The sequence below is a fragment of the Aptenodytes forsteri genome, unplaced genomic scaffold (assembly GCF_000699145.1).
Source record: "Aptenodytes forsteri isolate BGI_AS27 unplaced genomic scaffold, ASM69914v1 Scaffold94, whole genome shotgun sequence".
In the NCBI taxonomy this organism is placed as follows: Eukaryota; Metazoa; Chordata; class Aves; order Sphenisciformes; family Spheniscidae; genus Aptenodytes; species Aptenodytes forsteri.
This window is the reverse complement of record NW_008795017.1, coordinates 478,261-496,067: the sequence shown is the minus strand read 5'-3', so window position 1 is coordinate 496,067 and position 17,807 is coordinate 478,261.

The window sequence follows — 17,807 nt, the reverse complement described above, 5'->3', positions numbered from 1 at the left end:
AGCACCTATTCAAGATGCTTTCTACATGGAAAGATTGTATTAGCTCTCCTGGAAACATTGACACAAGGGAACTTTGGTCAACATGACTATTCACACTTGACCGCATTAAAATAAAATTTGCATGCAGTCTTCCAAGCTGTGTACCACTGACCTGAACTCCTCATGATTTATTACTATTGCAATGATCACTTACAAACTTTAACTGTGATTGTTATGTGGTTTGTTCCAGTTTTTTAATAAAACATTAAGTAAAATACAGTCAAGTACAATTCCATAGAAATGGTCTCATTTTATAACAATATTTTGAGGGACGTCTGTTATCCATTTTTAATCCATATGTGTATGCTTTGTTAAATTTTAATGTGCCACATTAACTTAGCATGATCTAATTAAATGTCAGGTACTTTAAAGTTGAAAGTCTAAAGGGGAAGGCAAGGGTAGTACAATTTTCTTCATCAATCGACCAATAATCCCATAAAAATATATTGCTAGTTTGACAGAATCTATTTTCTGCATAGTTTGCTAGATTGGCATCAATTATATTTCCTTCCTTTAGCTCTTTGCCAGTCCTGTATCAGCCGGGACTCAATGCTTGTTTTGCTCGAGTTCAATGTCAACCTGACAGCTTACCATTACAACAGTCCTCTTGTTATCCTTTTCAAATATTTGCATAGCACTTTATCTTTCTCACCTTCTGGAAGTTCTATAGAAAAGCATCAAAAAAGACCCAAGGTAGCCTTAGGTAGCCTTAGGTAGCACATTTGAAACTCCTGTGCATATTATTGAAATGTGATTTGGAGAGGATTAAAATTCATACTTGTTGAGTGACAATTTCTTAAATTTCTGTGGAAGTATTTTATTATCACCTATGAGAAATCTGCTTGCCTAGATTTTATCCAAAAAAGATGGAGATATTTGAGGAAAATGTTGGAGTTTTTTGAGTTGTTTTAACTGCTGCCAACACCTAGGAAGAAAAAAAAATCATAGTTAGGCTTCTGTTTACTGTCAATGTATATCCCCAAAATATGCACTTTTTCTTAAAAATACTTTTCTATTCATCCTTCATCCTGATAAGCCTTTATTTCTCTTGGTTCCTTTTTGCTTACAAATGTTTTAGTAGAACAGGAAAAGTTACAAAAAGAACAACAAAAATGATCAATGATATGGAACCTTTCGAAATGAGAAATGACTCGGTCGACTAGCGCTCAGCATTGTGAACAGATGAATGAGAGGGCATATGGCGCAGATCTACAAAATCATGTAGGAGCTGGAGAAGGTTAATAAGGAACAACCAGTCTGTATCTCTTTGACCATAAAAACCAGGCAGTATCAAATAAAACTAACAACTGGTGACTGAAAAACAGGGAGGGGATTCTTCACGCAGTGTGTAATTAAGCTGGGGAACTTTGTGCTCTTGGATGCTTGCAATGCTGAAAGTTTATACGGATTAAAAAAGTGATAAATTCACATGGAAGAAAATCCTTTTGGGGTTGTTAAATGCAAAGACACTCACACCAGCTCAGGAAGTCTTTGAGCCACAAAATACTGAAAACTGGAAGTGTATCCTAGGTATGCATTGCCACAGGCGTGCCCTGTCCTGATAACTCTTTCCTAAAAGCATCTGCTGTTCATTGCTGTATTAAATTAGCTATGAGCCTCTTGTCTTGACCTAAGATGGCATAGCTCTTTCTATCCGCTACAATCGAGCACTTTGCACCAATGTTAACTCTCATGTACAGCTGCTCAGCTATGTCATATGCTGTTGCTTATGTTCCTTGAGTAGCTGAATATCTTTTTGTAAACAAAACAAAAAACCCCACAAAAGCGAATAAGTGCATGACAAGCAAAAAGCAGCTAATCCACATGCACAAATACCTTTGCTGGCATGTGAACATGGGTATTGTTTGGTACAGCTATCTCTGCAAAGATAGTGTGACCAAAAAGCTTAACTGCAAAAAAAAAAAAAAAGTATGATCAAAGATGAGCTAAACAGCTGCCATAAGGTGAAGAAAGACTCACAAACACTGCTTTTGTACTCTCCTACTGGCTCCAGGCCACAATAACTGCACTGAAGTTGATGTGATTAATTCAGAACTACGCCACTGTGACATGAAGTTTTAATCCAGTACAAAATACAGAAGGAATGTTTCCTAGCTTCTTATTTACCGAGATTTTTTAACGATCCTTTGTTGTATCATTACTGCAGTATGTGTGTGAGCATTTGGAATAGCATGGGCAGGTACTGTGATGCCCTGGTGAAATTAGAGAGCAAGGTGTCAGGCCTGAACAGCGGGAGTGTTTGAAATGACTGATGTGGGGCTCCACTCTTTGACAGATGGGTTACAAAGTTATGCTGCATGCAGGGATTCAGTGATTTTAGCCTGCTACCAGACTTCCCAGTGCTGCAGCCTGGCTGAGGCATACTGCGGGAGGTTAGATTCCTTGGGGACGATGAAGGTCATGCGAGGAAGCCTATTTCTCTCCATTGACTGCAGAGGAAGCCTCAGGTGATTAGGTTAGATATAGATATCAGATTTCTAGATGGCAGTTTATCTCATTTTAAATCCCTAGAGGACTGTTCATCTCATCTTAAAATATGTACCTAAGAAAGGTCAGATGAATTGTCATGTGAAATGCCTATTTCTCTCTACTGACCACAGAGACAGTTTAAGGTCAATGGCTTAGACTGAGACATCTAACTTTTATATGGTTAAAGCTGGAAATGAAGAATACCATCCTTTTGTTTCATGTTGAATGGAATGAAATGCCATGACAGAGATTCTCTTACTCAGTAATAAATGTAGTGTTGCATGTTTCACAAGTTGGCAAGACCTGCAAAGTCTTCATTTTAAATTAGATTTCACTCAAGATAATGTCAGTGAGCAATTAAACTATTTTCAGGAAATTCTATATTGCCCTAGGATCTTTATGACTTGACATGAGAGCAAAGGCATCCAAAGCTGGGACAAAAGAAACTATAAATACCAGATGTGTCTGTGTGTGTGTCACAGTGAGTCACTTTCAAAGGCAGAACAGAATCCTAAGCTGTCTGCAGTGTGTATAAAATGAGATTTCCCATGAATTTATGAGTTATCGTGATGCATTAACCAGCATTAGGCTGTTTTCTTAGCATAAGAGACCAAAAGTATTTTAGAGAATTAGTCAACACTCTTTGAGGTGAAATGCTATTCTGTCAAAATTAGAAAGTTTACAGTGAATGTGTCAATATGTGCTTCTAATGGAATCACTTCAAACTGCTGTTATATTGACTTATAGACTAGCATACAGGATTTTATGGGCATTTTCTTTTTAATCAAAGTTAATAATAATGTTACATTTTGGGTTTGATTTAAGGAAAATTATTTAATCACTTTAAATTATATGTAATATTTTATATTTTATTAGATTTTGTTTTACATTTCTAAAATGTAATATTATACAACAATACTTCAATAATTTCAAAACAGTTTATTTCAACATTATCAAAAAAGAAATGTTTAATAAAGTCCTTTTGCCATTTATAAACCAAAATATTTTAGTAATTTTGGCTTCTGAAAAATATTTTGAGATGTTAATCTTGGTTCTCTACCACATGCCAGAGTTCAGCAGGAAACTTACTTTCCCTACAAGTCTGGTTCTTTGGCTATTTAGAGTCTCACTGACAAACTGAATTGTCAATGGAATGTATTCATTCATTTATATCAACAGTATTGTCCCTGTCTGCTTTGTTTTCCTCCGAGCCCTTATTTTTTCGTCAGCAGCTTGGAAGTGAATCAGTGTCTGCTTATTTTCTAAGGGAACTGTAAAGGGAAGGGCTGCTAATTGTCTCATAAAAATATTTGTCAGGAAAAACTTGTTTGTTTTAAAAAGTACTTATATCCATGAGCTATCTCATGCCTTAAAATTTTCATCTTTGAGGCACATTTAAATTCTCACAATGTCCAGAAAGCTATCATACAGCCAGGCGGGCTATAAAACCTAAAGATGGATTCAGGGTTTGTGCATGTTGACCCTTCCTTGTCTGTCCATGTGTTCGCATTTTCTGGATGTCAAATAGTAATAAGGAAAAAAGATTTCAATAGTAGTTGAGAATTGTCTCAACATTTAACTAAAATATTTAATTCAAGTATTAGGAAGTCTGTAAAAATACAAAACTAAACAGAATACACACTGAAACTTGAAGACTGCTGATAGGTTCTGATAGCTTCTAATAGTCTCTTTGTTTCTGTGAGTAAAGAAAATATTTGTTTAAAATTTTAAAATATTTGTTTGTATTCTCAGAATTTCTCATAAGCAGCAGAGATACAAACAGTTGCATATCAAAGAGGAACTGAAGTCTCCTAGTCTCCAGAAAATTGGCCCATTTCCTTTCTTTTTGATGCTTGTCTATCTCAGAGATGACTCTTTCGAACGGATGAAGTTATAGCAGAATAAAACTTATACTAGTTATAAAAAGGCACATTTGACCCACTGCTGTATGAAGAAAATGTTAATTGACCCGATCTGTCACAATGCTGGACATCACTGAACCAGAAGTAAGTTTCACAGAACTAAATCATGGACCTGTTGGAGCAGGTCCAGAAGAGGGACACAAGAATGATCAGGGGGATGGAACACCTCTCCTGTGAAGAAAGACTGAGAGAGTTGGGGTTGTCCAGCCTAGAGAAGAGAAGGCTTTGGGGAGACCTTCTTGCAGCCTGTCAGTACTTCAAGGGGGCTTATAAGAAAGATGGCGGCAGACTTTTTATCAGGGCCTGTTGTGACAGGACAAGGGGGAATGGCTTTAAAATAAAAGGGGGTAGATTTAGACTAGATACAAAGAAGTTCAAGGTCAGGTTGGACGTGGCTCTGAGCAACCTGATCTAGTTGAAGATGTCCCTGCTCATTGCAGGGGGGGTTGGACTAGATGACCTTTAGAGGTCCCTTCCAACCCAAACTATTCTATGATTCTATGATTCTATGATTCTAGATAGTAAAAGGTTTTAAAAGGTACCTCTGTTAATCCTTTTCCCTCAGTTCCCAAATGTAGGTAAAACATATTATTCTGTGTATACTATTCTGCATTTGGACATCATTATTCAATAAAAGTGGAGGACTAACAGAAATTTTAAAGGTATGTCTGTATCTTTTCAATACAGAAACTTCTCAGCAAGGTGTGGTTGTTTATAAGGTATTTCTAGACATGGAGCCCTAATTTTGTGTTTCTTTATTTGTGAATAAAGGTCAAAAAGATGGTGGAGAGTAAGACCCACTATAACAGTCATGGAACTGTGGGTAGTAGCATCTGCATTTTTTATATACATAAATACAAATATTAACGTTTGTTTGGAAAAAGTCCCTCTAGCTTGATGATGCTTTCATTACATGTATAATCTCACTGGATACCAGAGTCTTACTTCTGTCTTTTTATAAGGCTAGGAAATACATTGTCTACTGATGTGATGAAGAAAACTGAGTTTCATTTGTATGATTTGAGAGATAAGTAAAACTGTATACCTGGATTGTTTCTTATTCTACTTAATGCATGGTGTTCCTTTTTAAAGCAGCACAAATTCTGAACTGAAGGTGGCTCCAGGGTGGGCAGTAGTTCAGGGAGAGGCAAGTCAATGTTTTACAAATGTATAAAATCTAATTTTGGTGTCCATCTAAAAAATTTTTTTAAAAATTAAAAAAAAAGGAAAATCACAAAAATCTTCTGTGGACAGGAAAAAATAATTGACAGAGAGAGAAAATTAACACATGCTTACCTGGTAATCTAAACAGGATTGCAGCTTGTATAGATAGCCTGGCTTTCAGCTAGCATTTACCATTGATAATAGTGTAGTCATATCATTAAAAGTGCACCATGAAGTCACAGCACCATTGGGACCCTTAACACCCCTGCAGGTCTTTGGATGAGCACTTGAGCCGCAGGCACAGTGAGCTCTCTGCTGCTGCCAGATACATGGGCAGCTGTCCCTCCCCACTTTAAAGCTTTGAGTAATACCATTAACAAGTCTTGCGGAGCTCAGCCTTTTTCGTATACCAGTGAGAGGGCACTGCATAAACTCTTTCTTCAGAGAAAACAGTGGTACTAAAGGCATAAGAAATCATGGTTGGGAGTTGAACATGGGATAGCTAAATTTGAATATTTGGGAGATAAACTTAGGTGTTTTCAGATCAAAACTGGATGCCCTTCTGACCTTTATGTTTTAGTCGAGAACACCATACCTGGGCTTGGTATGAAAGTAAATTATTTAGGTACTTAGAGTTGAGTATAAGTACCTTTGGTATACAGGATGTGAGATGAGGTCATCTGCCAGGCATAGCAGCGGTCCAAACATGGTTTTACAATCCTCTGAAAAGAAAAGCCTTTCAGATTTATTATTTGCAGTTTAATTCATTACATAGAGTTATTTTATCTGTAGTGGTTGCAGTGGGGTAATATTGCACAGAATTTATTATTTACGTAAGTGGTCCAGCAAGGTTTGGCCAGGGAATGGAGATTTTTCCTATTAGAAATTGCAAGTTTTTCAAAATTGAACCCTGGTTTCACTTCTGACCCCTAAAAAGAAACTAAATTATTTAGGGCAAAGAGAGCTAAAAACCAAAAGCCTTTAACCAAAAATATGTCAGGAATGCAGTGGAATAGCTCTGTGGGGTATAACATCATGTGTTTGTGCCAACTGGAACACTTGAGAAAATATTCAGCGGTGCTGGTGCAAGACCATCACTGAGACCTACCAAAAATTCATCTGTGGGATGAAAGGAATGACATATTAGAATGGATGCAAGCCAGTGCTGCTTTATGTGTTTTAAACTGATATAAATCTACATGTGAAGTCTGCATCATTTAATTGAACTAATTGAGTTGAATTATGGTCATTTTTTTAATGTAGATAAGTCCTTAAAGAACAATTTTAACTGAGCTTAAAAGTTGAAATTAGGATGCCTCTTGACCAAATGCCAGTAGTCATCACAGTAGTCACCGTATTTACAGTCACAGTAGTCACCAGTATTTATTTAAATAAAAATTTCTATTTTTTGTAATATGTCCTCCCAGTTTCCTAATAAATACAATTAAGACAATGAGTAAATTTCTACATGTGAAGTCTGCATCATTTAATTGAACTAATTGAGTTGAATTATGGTCATTTTTTTAATGTAGATAAGTCCTTAAAGAACAATTTTAACTGAGCTTAAAAGTTGAAATTAGGATGCCTCTTGACCAAATGCCAGTAGTCATCACAGTAGTCACCGTATTTACAGTCACAGTAGTCACCAGTATTTATTTAAATAAAAATTTCTATTTTTTGTAATATGAACTCCCAGTTTCCTAATAAATACAATTAAGACAAACTGAGTAAATTGTGAGAAATATAACTGAGGACAAATACTGCTGTCTATTCCTGAGGGAAATAATGTGAACTTTCACCCTAAATCAGATTACAGCCAACAATTTAAGCACAAGGTCAAAAGCATGGAAACCCATTCCCGGACTGTTTTGGCTTGTACAAGTTCAAAGATCTGAGAGCAGAAGGCTTTGTTATATTCACTCTTAGGCGGATTTTTCTGGGAGATGCATCACCTTGCATGCAACCCTGTCATACCTTGCAGAGTTGGTAGCATTCCCTGAGATCAGTTCTACATGGAAGAATACCAAGAAAAAGCAACTGGGGCAAACAATATTGGCGGCTTTTTTTTTTATTTGGAGATGTTACTGAACCTAGGTCCAAGTTGGTGCTAGAGCTGTTAGGTGGCAGAGAGCACAGGATTTTTCCCAGATGAGATGTAAAATTAATACTGGGGTTGTTAAATAGCTAATAGTATTTTTTTTCAAGATTAAAAGGTTTAACTACAGCATCCTAGCCAGATTCTGACTCAGCTCATTACATCATAAACTCATAAAGTTCATCCTGTAGAAAGTATTATATCCTTCCTCTCCTCAGCTGTTTGTTAAGTGTCACTGTGCCCTGGCATGCAGCTGCCGTATCCCATTAAAGAGATGGTTTAAGTGATGCTTATACAAAACACGGTATTTAATAACATAGCAAGGCTACTTTGTGGTTCTGGATTAACCCTGAGGGCTTTCCCTTCTATTTTATACCCGATCCTTCATGGTTTTATTTCTCTCTCTCACCCCTCTCCCTAAAGCTTTCAGCTGTTTTTTCAGTGTTACGCTCCCATCCTGCCTTCATTCCCTCCCTCATTTCCATTTTTCCAGTGCTGCATCTTACTGCATTCAATGCTTAGGTCTCTAGCCCCCCAAGAAAAATCATTTCCAGGGAAGAATCAGATTGCACTCTCTCTCTGTTAAAAAGTATGTTTTTCACTTTCATGGTTTCAGGGAAAACTTGATAATGTGATCCCAGTGAATCCTCACTGCAAGCTCAAAACCCAGAAGTTTTAAAATCTTGATTTCTAACCTCAGGTTGTGACTTTGGCAGGTACCACTTACTATTTTTGAACTAGAGATTTGTTTTATTCTAACATTGCTTACCAAGTCCCTCTGGAGCATAAGCACACCTTCTTCCACTGGCCCCTGTTTCCTCATAGGAAGCTTTATAGAAAATTGCAGTTTATCATTTAACTGTTTATGAAGAGATGCCAGTCGATTTTTTTACACTCACACCCATAGTGTAGACAACTTCCTCCTGATAAAGGGCTACCCTGCCAGCAGACCTTCTCCTAAGAGGCACTGCACATCTGTATGGCTTCTGGAGGAAGCATTCAACCCAAAATTTCTGTGCACTGGTGTAGAGTCTGGACGTTTAAGATCCTGCTCATCAGTTCTAAAACCTTTGGGATCCTTAAAGGCAAATGGCATGAAACAAACAAGGAACTTCCAGTACCACATTTGTGCTTTCACAAGTCTCCTGTACACTCTGCGTGCAGTCTGGAACCAAGTTGCCTACCTCATCTTGAGTTTTGATACAGGGTCTCAACCTGGCACAGCATTGGACTGATTTTTATTTAAAACGCCAAAACAGTCAAGCTGAAACTCGTTTTGAAACTGAGACCTCTCACCCAAGGGCTCACACATAGCTGATGAGGACCCATCAGTACAGCCTGTGGTATCTCACCTGCGTTCCCAGTGCTGCCACAGGAATGCAGCAATGGTCCCTGTGTTACGTCTGCCAGATCCATGGGACACTCAGATGCCCCATGTCTTTCAATGGCACTGCACGGCCATGGGCTGCCGGCTGAATATATCCCCAGGTACCTAAACAGATTAGCTTTAACACAAAGAAATTTCCAGAAGTATAACACCTTCGTTAGCTTGGTCAAAATCCAAGATGAGCCCGTAGCAAGACTAATCCAAGCAATTACAGTATCAAGCATAGCTAAGTCATTGGAGTCTATCAGAAAATTTTCTTGAAGCAATAATGGATCCAATGGATTCCAGTTATGACTTTGCCAGATCCATTCTGTGTCCCAGGACCAAACCTTTCTCCTTAAAGGAGAAGTTTGCCAGGGAAGCTGCTATTTCCTTTACTGTATTTGCACAGTTAGAGAACAGTGGAGTTCATGCTGTAAGTGGAAAAAAAGAAAGGACAAAAAATTATGCACAGTTTATCACAGGTATCACAAGTCTAAGAACACATATTAAGTGCAGTTTTCTTATCAGAAAAAGCGAAGTAAATGTATTTCCGACAATAGTTTTATAAAGTGCTTTGAGAAATGGAGATAAAAATTATATAAAATAAAATTATTTTTAATGTAGGTTCCTATTAAACTTCTGAGTTAAAGTACAATCCTTATAAGATTGTTTTATAATGCACATTTTGTAGAAATTGAGCTTTTTTTCTTATTCCTCATCAGAAATATGTAACTGTTTTAGCATAACAGTTCCTATAAATAGACATTTCACATGTAAGTTATTTGTAATAAAATGAAAGCAACCACATGTAAATAATCTAATTAAATTTAGGTGAGTTTCTTTTTTTTTATTCAATGCCAATCATTCTGATTTCCATACCTGCCACCTAATAATCTCAATTTACTGGTGTTAAAGAATTGTTCTCAATAACATTTTTAATATTGGCCAGAGTAATTTACAAGAAGCAGAACTAGAAACTGGAGATTTCCTTTTTCTGCTGTAATCCTTGCATCTACTGTAAGAGCTCTAATCCTTGCATCTACTTTAAGAGCACCGTGGTCTTCATGCTAGCTGATTCAATGGGCTAATACCAACACTTGTTTGGCATCCTCAGACAGGTGAATGGGGAATAATTCTTGCTGGATTGCTGAGTGCGATTGCTTCCTATCTTCCTGGTAAGCTGAGGACTTAACAGGTTATGTCTGCAACACTTCACTAACCAGTGTGAAAGCATGGGGCCAGGCACTGCCAATCTGTGGCATGGCCTTTCTCATGATGTTGGCCCATACCCAATAGTACTCTCTCAAATAATTGCCAGGCATGATTTGGGGCATAGAAAAGCCCAGGGACTGGTCTCAAAAACATCTTGGATGCAACGGCAGCTGCAGGTGATGAAACAGTTTAGTTGTATGGATGCAGGTCACTGTATATCCGTTCCTCCCAGGATAAGAGATGACTCCCAGCTTGTTTAGACATAGACAATTTAGCCAGATTACCCCATGAGGCATCTTTCCACCCTGGACCTGGAGCACACTCACCTGCGCCCTGTTTCCATGCTGGCAGGAGCCTGGGCTGCTCACAGATCCTCTGCACACCACAGCTCTCTTCGAAGGGGTGCCAAAGTCCACGGGTCAGCCACTGCAGACAGCTTCTCTTGGGAAACACAACCATTTCTCCCCATTTTAACTGTGCAGGGTACTAGGGCCAGGCAGAGACTAGGCAACAGGAACTGTTTGGTCTTCTGTCAAACTTTTAATGTCATAGGAATACTGATGCCATCTTAAACAGCTACAGTAGATGGTCTGAAAATAGCCCTCTGCCTCTCTCACCCCATGTGCAGAGTGCAATAATATTACTCTTCCTCCTCCTTGAAATGCTGTGATGAAATATTTTCTGGTTGTCAGGTGTTGTTGTTAGCAGGACATGTATATTTTTCAACTACAGGCTGGTACTTTCTTGGTGGAAACATGTTTATGTGCCCACACACAAATACTGAGAAAAGTGAGAGAAATGTAACACATGAGAATGAGTGGTGAAACTTGCTGTTTAAACAAGTTGGAAATGAAAACATAATGTAGTACACAACTCATTAATTAATTTTATTACAACTTTATGCCAGTTTTTATTAGATGTTTTTATTGGATTAGGAATTGCATTTTGAGATTATGTTAAAAATGTGATGGTGTTTGCCTATTCTCACAGTAGATGTAAAATTTAAATCGTCTTATTTTAATATGTATTTCTTCTATAATTTAGCTTTTGCCATTTGGCAAACTCTTTAGAGTCAAACATTTGGCATAAAATCAAGTATAACTCTTTGCAGTCAGAGATTAATGATCTGTCCATAAAGTTTCTTTACTGTATGGTTAAATCCCTTAGCATCAAGTGCTTCCACTTACTAATGTTACTTTAGCAGTTTGTAAATGACATTCACAAATAGCAGTCATTTTATGGTGGTCCTATGGCACAACTGGCTCCAGTGATGCTACCTTTTCTTCTTTCTTGCAAGTAAAAGAAATATTTTAATCCAAATGGTACATGTCAGAGAACTGTCAAAAAGAAAAGGCTAATAGGAATATCATTTCATATGCTCTGAAAGAATCTTATCACATGTATGGATTTAGCAAACATGCACTGTCAGTTGATGCAAGAAGAATTAGCAGTCATGCAAGAGTTTTCGTTGATTTAGACAGTGATCAAGAGAAGACTCTGTACCACTACTGTTTTCCTTTTTTTCTTCCAGCCACAGAGAGCCTCTGTTCTCAGACGAGGTCTGTGTGTCAATTCATAAAAGGGAAGCCATCTCTGGTGTCACTGGCTAACGTTCAGTTTTAATAAACATTTAATTGATCCAAGTCTTTACAGTTGTTAAAATGCATCATACTATATCACATTGGATATCTGATATTTGATACTTGAAACTTTTAGTTATATGAGGAATATAGCAATAAATATAGAGAAATTAAATTTGGTGGTTAAAGTAAAATTTTAACGTAGCTGATTTCTGCTATACAAATACAAGTTCTGTTGATTTCAACAATTTTTTCTAAAGGAAGAATTGGCTTCTTGGGCTCATTCTTTAAATTGTCTGTTCAAAACTACCATATTCTAGCTGAAGCACAAAATAGGTTAACTGTACTTAATTTTAAACATCTTCCTAATGCAATTGGTAAAGGTATTCTTTGCTTCCCTTTTTTATAAGTTTATGAATTCTTCTATGCATTCTCAAATAATTACGCACCACCTATGAAGACTCATGAGAACAGTTCATATTCTGTTTCACTGACTCAGTGGACCCTTCAGGATCAAGTCCAGTGTGCCTGGGTCAGAAGTTAGGATGATTTCTTATAGCACCGCAGGCGTGCGCAAGTACACATTCATTGGCAGGGTAAAGTAAATGTCTGTGGGTTTTTGATAGAATCTCTGCAAAACATGAATGGCAGTGTAATCCCATTATACTGAAGGAGCAGTTCTGAGGCCTGTATTAACACTATTTCACATTAAAAAATAAATTAATGCAGCGTTTGAATTACTTATTACTTCTTTAACTTCTTATACTTCATACATTTATTTTAATATTTTGGAATTTTATAGCTTGGTTATACAGTAATTACTTTCTAACTGTCCATTTTGCTATGTCCATTTAATTTTACAGTTTTTAAACTGAAGTTAAAGTGCATGGCTGGTTTACTGCATTTTAAAACAATCTTTACGTTTCTGTATTGATCCTACAGGCTTACATGTAGATACACCTGCTGTTGAATTCTATTAACTTCTTTACCGGAATATTTTTCCTTGCCTTTCTACTTCTTGCTCATGCAGCCACATTGTATTTGCAGGACACACTCTCATTCTCCAAGTATTTATACAGACCTTTTTTTTTATAACTATTTGTGAAAAGAAACAAATGCCAAGGCCTGAAAAGTTTCCACATCATGCAGCTCCACAAAAAGAGAATGTTACATGGAGAGTGTTGGAAAGTGGACATTCTATGAAAAAATACAAGTGGACTGCAGACAACTAATTACAGTTATAGACCATGCTGCTAGAGTGAAACAATTGTTCCTATCAGGAGACAGACTCAGATATTGATAAGCTTAATTCCACGTACTTGCAAAGAGATTGTGCCTACAGCTTCATAGGAGAATGGTTTGTCCCTTTTATTCTGCATGGGATATGGGTTTGGGATATGGCTGCATAAATGGAACTGCCCTGAGACAGAAAACACAAGCATAAACTTGAAAGCAAGAGCATTGGGGCATTTGTGCAACAACAGTCTTAGAAGTAATCTGCTTTGTGCAAGGAAGAAATTGCCCTGGTTGAGAATTAGGATAACATTTTGATCTGTATAAAAGATTCAACTCAGACTAGAGGGTTTTATGGTTAAAATCTGTCTGCCTAAGGACATCTAGAATTTCCCCAGAATATCCTGTTTATAAATCTATGGCTTTAGAAATAAGGAAACCTGAATAATGTCTGCAACCTGGTAAAACCCCATCTCTTTAAAATTAAATACAAAATTTCCTTTGGAGTCAATAGTACCAAGATTTTATCTTCTGGATATACCAGGAAAAATGAATTTGACTGTTAAAGCGTAGCCTTCATAATACATTTCATTTCAGATTTCATTGGACCTCACACAAACTTGACTGATGGAATGGAATAGCTTTAATTAGCTGTCAGAAATACATTTCCAACATGTTTTCAGGAAAATGTGCTTTCAAGCAAGTGTACATTTTTTGCTACATTTTTGTTTTTGTTGCATATGATATTTGTGCAACAGTGCTTGATCTATCAATATCCAAACGGGATTTTATTCTTTTTTAAGCTACTTCATTGAAGGAATTTTCTGAAGTTTTTAAGTACCTTGAAATATATTTAGGAGGAAATCTTGGAGCTACTGAAGTCAATAGAAATTGTACTACTGATTTAAATAGGGGCAGATTATCACTTTTCTTGGTTTATGCCTTCTTTTAAACAAATGCAGCAAGGCTATTCTACTCTTCTTCCCACTCTTTTGTATTAGCATTTGTATCAAAGAGCCTCTGAAAGATCATTAACAGAAACAGCTCTGATCTCAATATATATTTCTTGTGAGTATTATGTAGTGAGATGTAGTTCAGGTGCTAAATTTGAAATATTAACTGTATGCAGGATGTGCAAAAGCACTTCATATTAGTTATATGTGTTTCCTTTGAAATTACTGGGAATTTTACTTTGACATAATTTGGAGCAGGGTTAGGAAGAAGGCTGAGTGCTTTTGAAGATTCCAGACTATGACTAAGTTGGCATAGGATACAGCTCCATTCCCTTTGATGCTGATAAATACTCTTTCATTTACTTCAGTGAAACTTGGTGGTTATGTCACGAAATTTATAGTGGCGCTAAATTATATAAGTATCACAGGCTGAAGTTTTAGTGATTTGTAAGATCTAAACAAAGGATAAAATGTTGATCCATTTTCAGTGCATAACACTTTAAAAGCAATTATATAGACTTCAAAGGAATTAGTTATATGGTAATATACTGGTGGATTTGAGTAAGGTTATTAGGATCTGCTCCAAAGAGGGAAAAGAAAACAATATTTGTCTCGTAAAGTGTACAGAAGTACTGAGTACACCAACCAAATGACAATAACTTTCTCCCCATTAAACATATGTAGTATTGCACAGAGAAATGAATGGCACAAGTATGAAATTAACATTTGCAAAGTTCTGGTTTTACTCAGAAACAGTGGGCCAAATAAGCACTTAAAATACATAACGATTACTTTACTCTTTTTAGTGCAGCTGAGAAAAGTAGCATGTACAACTACAGCAGTTGTGGGTTATGGCTTGTAAAAATATTATGGAATGAACACAGTCATTTGACCACTTTCACTGCTTGTTGTTGCATTATGTAAGTTTCATATAGTTAAGTTTCATGTATGTAAAATTCATATAAAATTTCCATTACACATGTTAAACTTAGGAAAACATTGTCCTGTTCAAGATAATTATTATTTTTTTTCTTTACATATGAAGTCTATTTTAGCTGCTTTGGAATTAATTAACTTAGCATGTATACACTATTTCTTGTACCAGTGTATGAAGTGTAACACTGGTTCTAATGCTCAACTAATGATGCTTTGTATATGAAAAACTACTGGCTTAACTGACCTTCAGTTAGCCCTTAGATAACTTTCCATCCCTTCCTGCAATTTTCACCTTCTATGATATGTAGACCAATACCTGCTCTAAGCTGAGTTGAAGATCAGCCAATAGATGCCTTAAAAAGCAAAAAAAGTATGTATTTTATTCTTCCCACCTTCTGTATACAGTCATTCAAAAGATTCTGGTGAAATGAAGAGGGATTATGCTTACATTGTAAAAAGGGAATTGAGCCACAGATAAATGAGGTTAACTGAATTTTTTGGTCAGCTGAATTGCCTAGGAGGAGAGTCAGACTGTCTGCTACATTGCTTCCTGCCCAAGACAAGATGAATGCAGAACATAGGTTTCTAAATGTAAGATGGCGCACCTGGACTTCTGGGTGCCTACTTTTACTCAGCATTGATATTTTTGAACGCCACATTACCCTTTTGCCCCATTAGCTACCCATGTTAGCTTTTTAGTGATTAAGAGTTAACCTAGGCTTTGTCCAAATTTCCAGAGAGGTCCAGTCCACCAGGTCTGCTCAGAACACACTTGTTACACAGAAGACACCACACATAAATATAAGTGCAGTTAAATGGCCATTGCCATTGTGGAGGAACTTTTGCTGGAGAACGCAGGGTTAGTAGTTTCCCTACTTTCTTCTATGCAATAGCTGACTTTCTAACATACTTACCCAGAAAGTAAAACCCCTGTATTCAGCATCATCTTGACCAGAGAGGATTTAAATCAGCTACTCCCTGAACACTGCCCTTATAACCCATGGCTAAGGATTATGACTGTCAAATTATACACACAACTATTAGCAGCCAAATATTTTATCATTTCCTCCCAGATCTTGTTGCCGATCCTATGTCTCTTGTTTGGTAAATAAATGCTTCATACACAAATAAAGTCTTGAATGAAAAAAGAATTCATAAAAAAAGAATATTGTGTTGACTGGTTGATAATATTGCCTTTCTGGTGGCTAGTGAGTCCCATAACTTTGGTCAACGGGATAATGATAATAAAGGTACTAAACTGTATTTTTCTGTTAATTTTGCACTTCTTATAGCATGAAGTTCATACATCTCCCAGGTACCTAGTGCACTAGTAGAGCCAGAATAGTTACAGAAAACACACCGGTGAGGGGGTGAGTTTAATGGAGGGCATGGATCACCTCATAATGTCTGTAGAAGAAATCTTGTACTGGCTTTGGCTCCTGTTTAGCAAAACATGCAATCAGATGCTTTTATAAACAGTTTAGAAACAAATCCACCGGAATCTTAACTTAATCACATGCCTTATCTCTTTGTTATACAGAAGTGAAGGTGAGCAGCCCAGTTCCCTGGTAAAGACACATATGCTGTGCAGGTCAGTTTTGGACAGTCAGAGGCAATCACTTCACCTCTTCCAAAGTGTAGTCTCGGAGGCTCACGTGTTTTAACCACACTAGCTCAAGGGGCTAGCTAAGGTTGGCTGATCATTCAGATCCCATGTAAATAATCCTTTGGAAGAGAAATTCCTTAACAATCCAAGCAGAATTCAATAGATTTTGTCTTTGATGAGACTATTTGCAGGATCTAGTTTATTAATGTAGTGCATGGTAATTCAGTTCTTAAATACTTGTAACAATTTGATGTTTTAAAGCATTTTCTATCACTTAAATCTCACAACAACATACATGTTTCTATTCCCTCCTTTGCTCTTATAAAACTGAAAATACACGCGGAGGGAAGAAATTGTAGGCATGAATGGCAAATGCAGTCTCCTATTGGCAATAGTTATCTTGCAGAAAGATTTGTGAATGTGCTGGTTTTGAAAGATTTTAACAAAGTCGGAAACTGATAGCACCGGCTAGAGCCAGGCACGACGCAGGCAGGTGCTGAACAAGCTTCCCCAGCTCAGCCTCTGCCAATGCACGTCCCCCCGACCTGCAGCATTGCAGCTGTTCCTCTCCGTGCCAAGTTGTGTGGTGGTGGTTTGGGGATTTGGAAAAACACATTCTCTGCACAAATACATTTCAGGTCTCCAAAGGGCAGTGAATTAACCCACTGTATCACTTCCAGTGTAATGAATTTTTAAATTCCTCTTTCTAAGCACAAAAGCCTCCTGTTTTTCTGCAGGGCACAGTGATGAGTGTCCTTTTCATTCTTCCTCTAACTCACTGCTACATTTTGATCTTTGCAGTTTTGCTGGAATATACTGTTTTAAAAGATAAGCATACTTTTCTTACAGAAAGAATTATTTTCTTTGAACCATATTTATTAAATTAACAAGGTGAGAGAGGAAATATTTTAATAATTCAGGGACAGATTCTCTACCCTTTGAAGCAGTTATGAGCTCTCTGTGGTGTCAGTGATCTAAGTTAGTGCCAACCGTGGGGGTGCTGGAAAGAGATATTTGTCTTATCTGGCTGTTAAAAGGGTACTCATTTCATTAACTGGTTTGATATGTGATTTATAGTACTGCATATGAGTCCTGAACAACTATATTTTGAAAGAGATCTCAGGTTTTTAAATCTAGGTCACACTTTTCAGTCCTGATTCAACAGCAGCCTTGTAGAAGAGATGCAAGACTTCAGCTCATTGCTGATC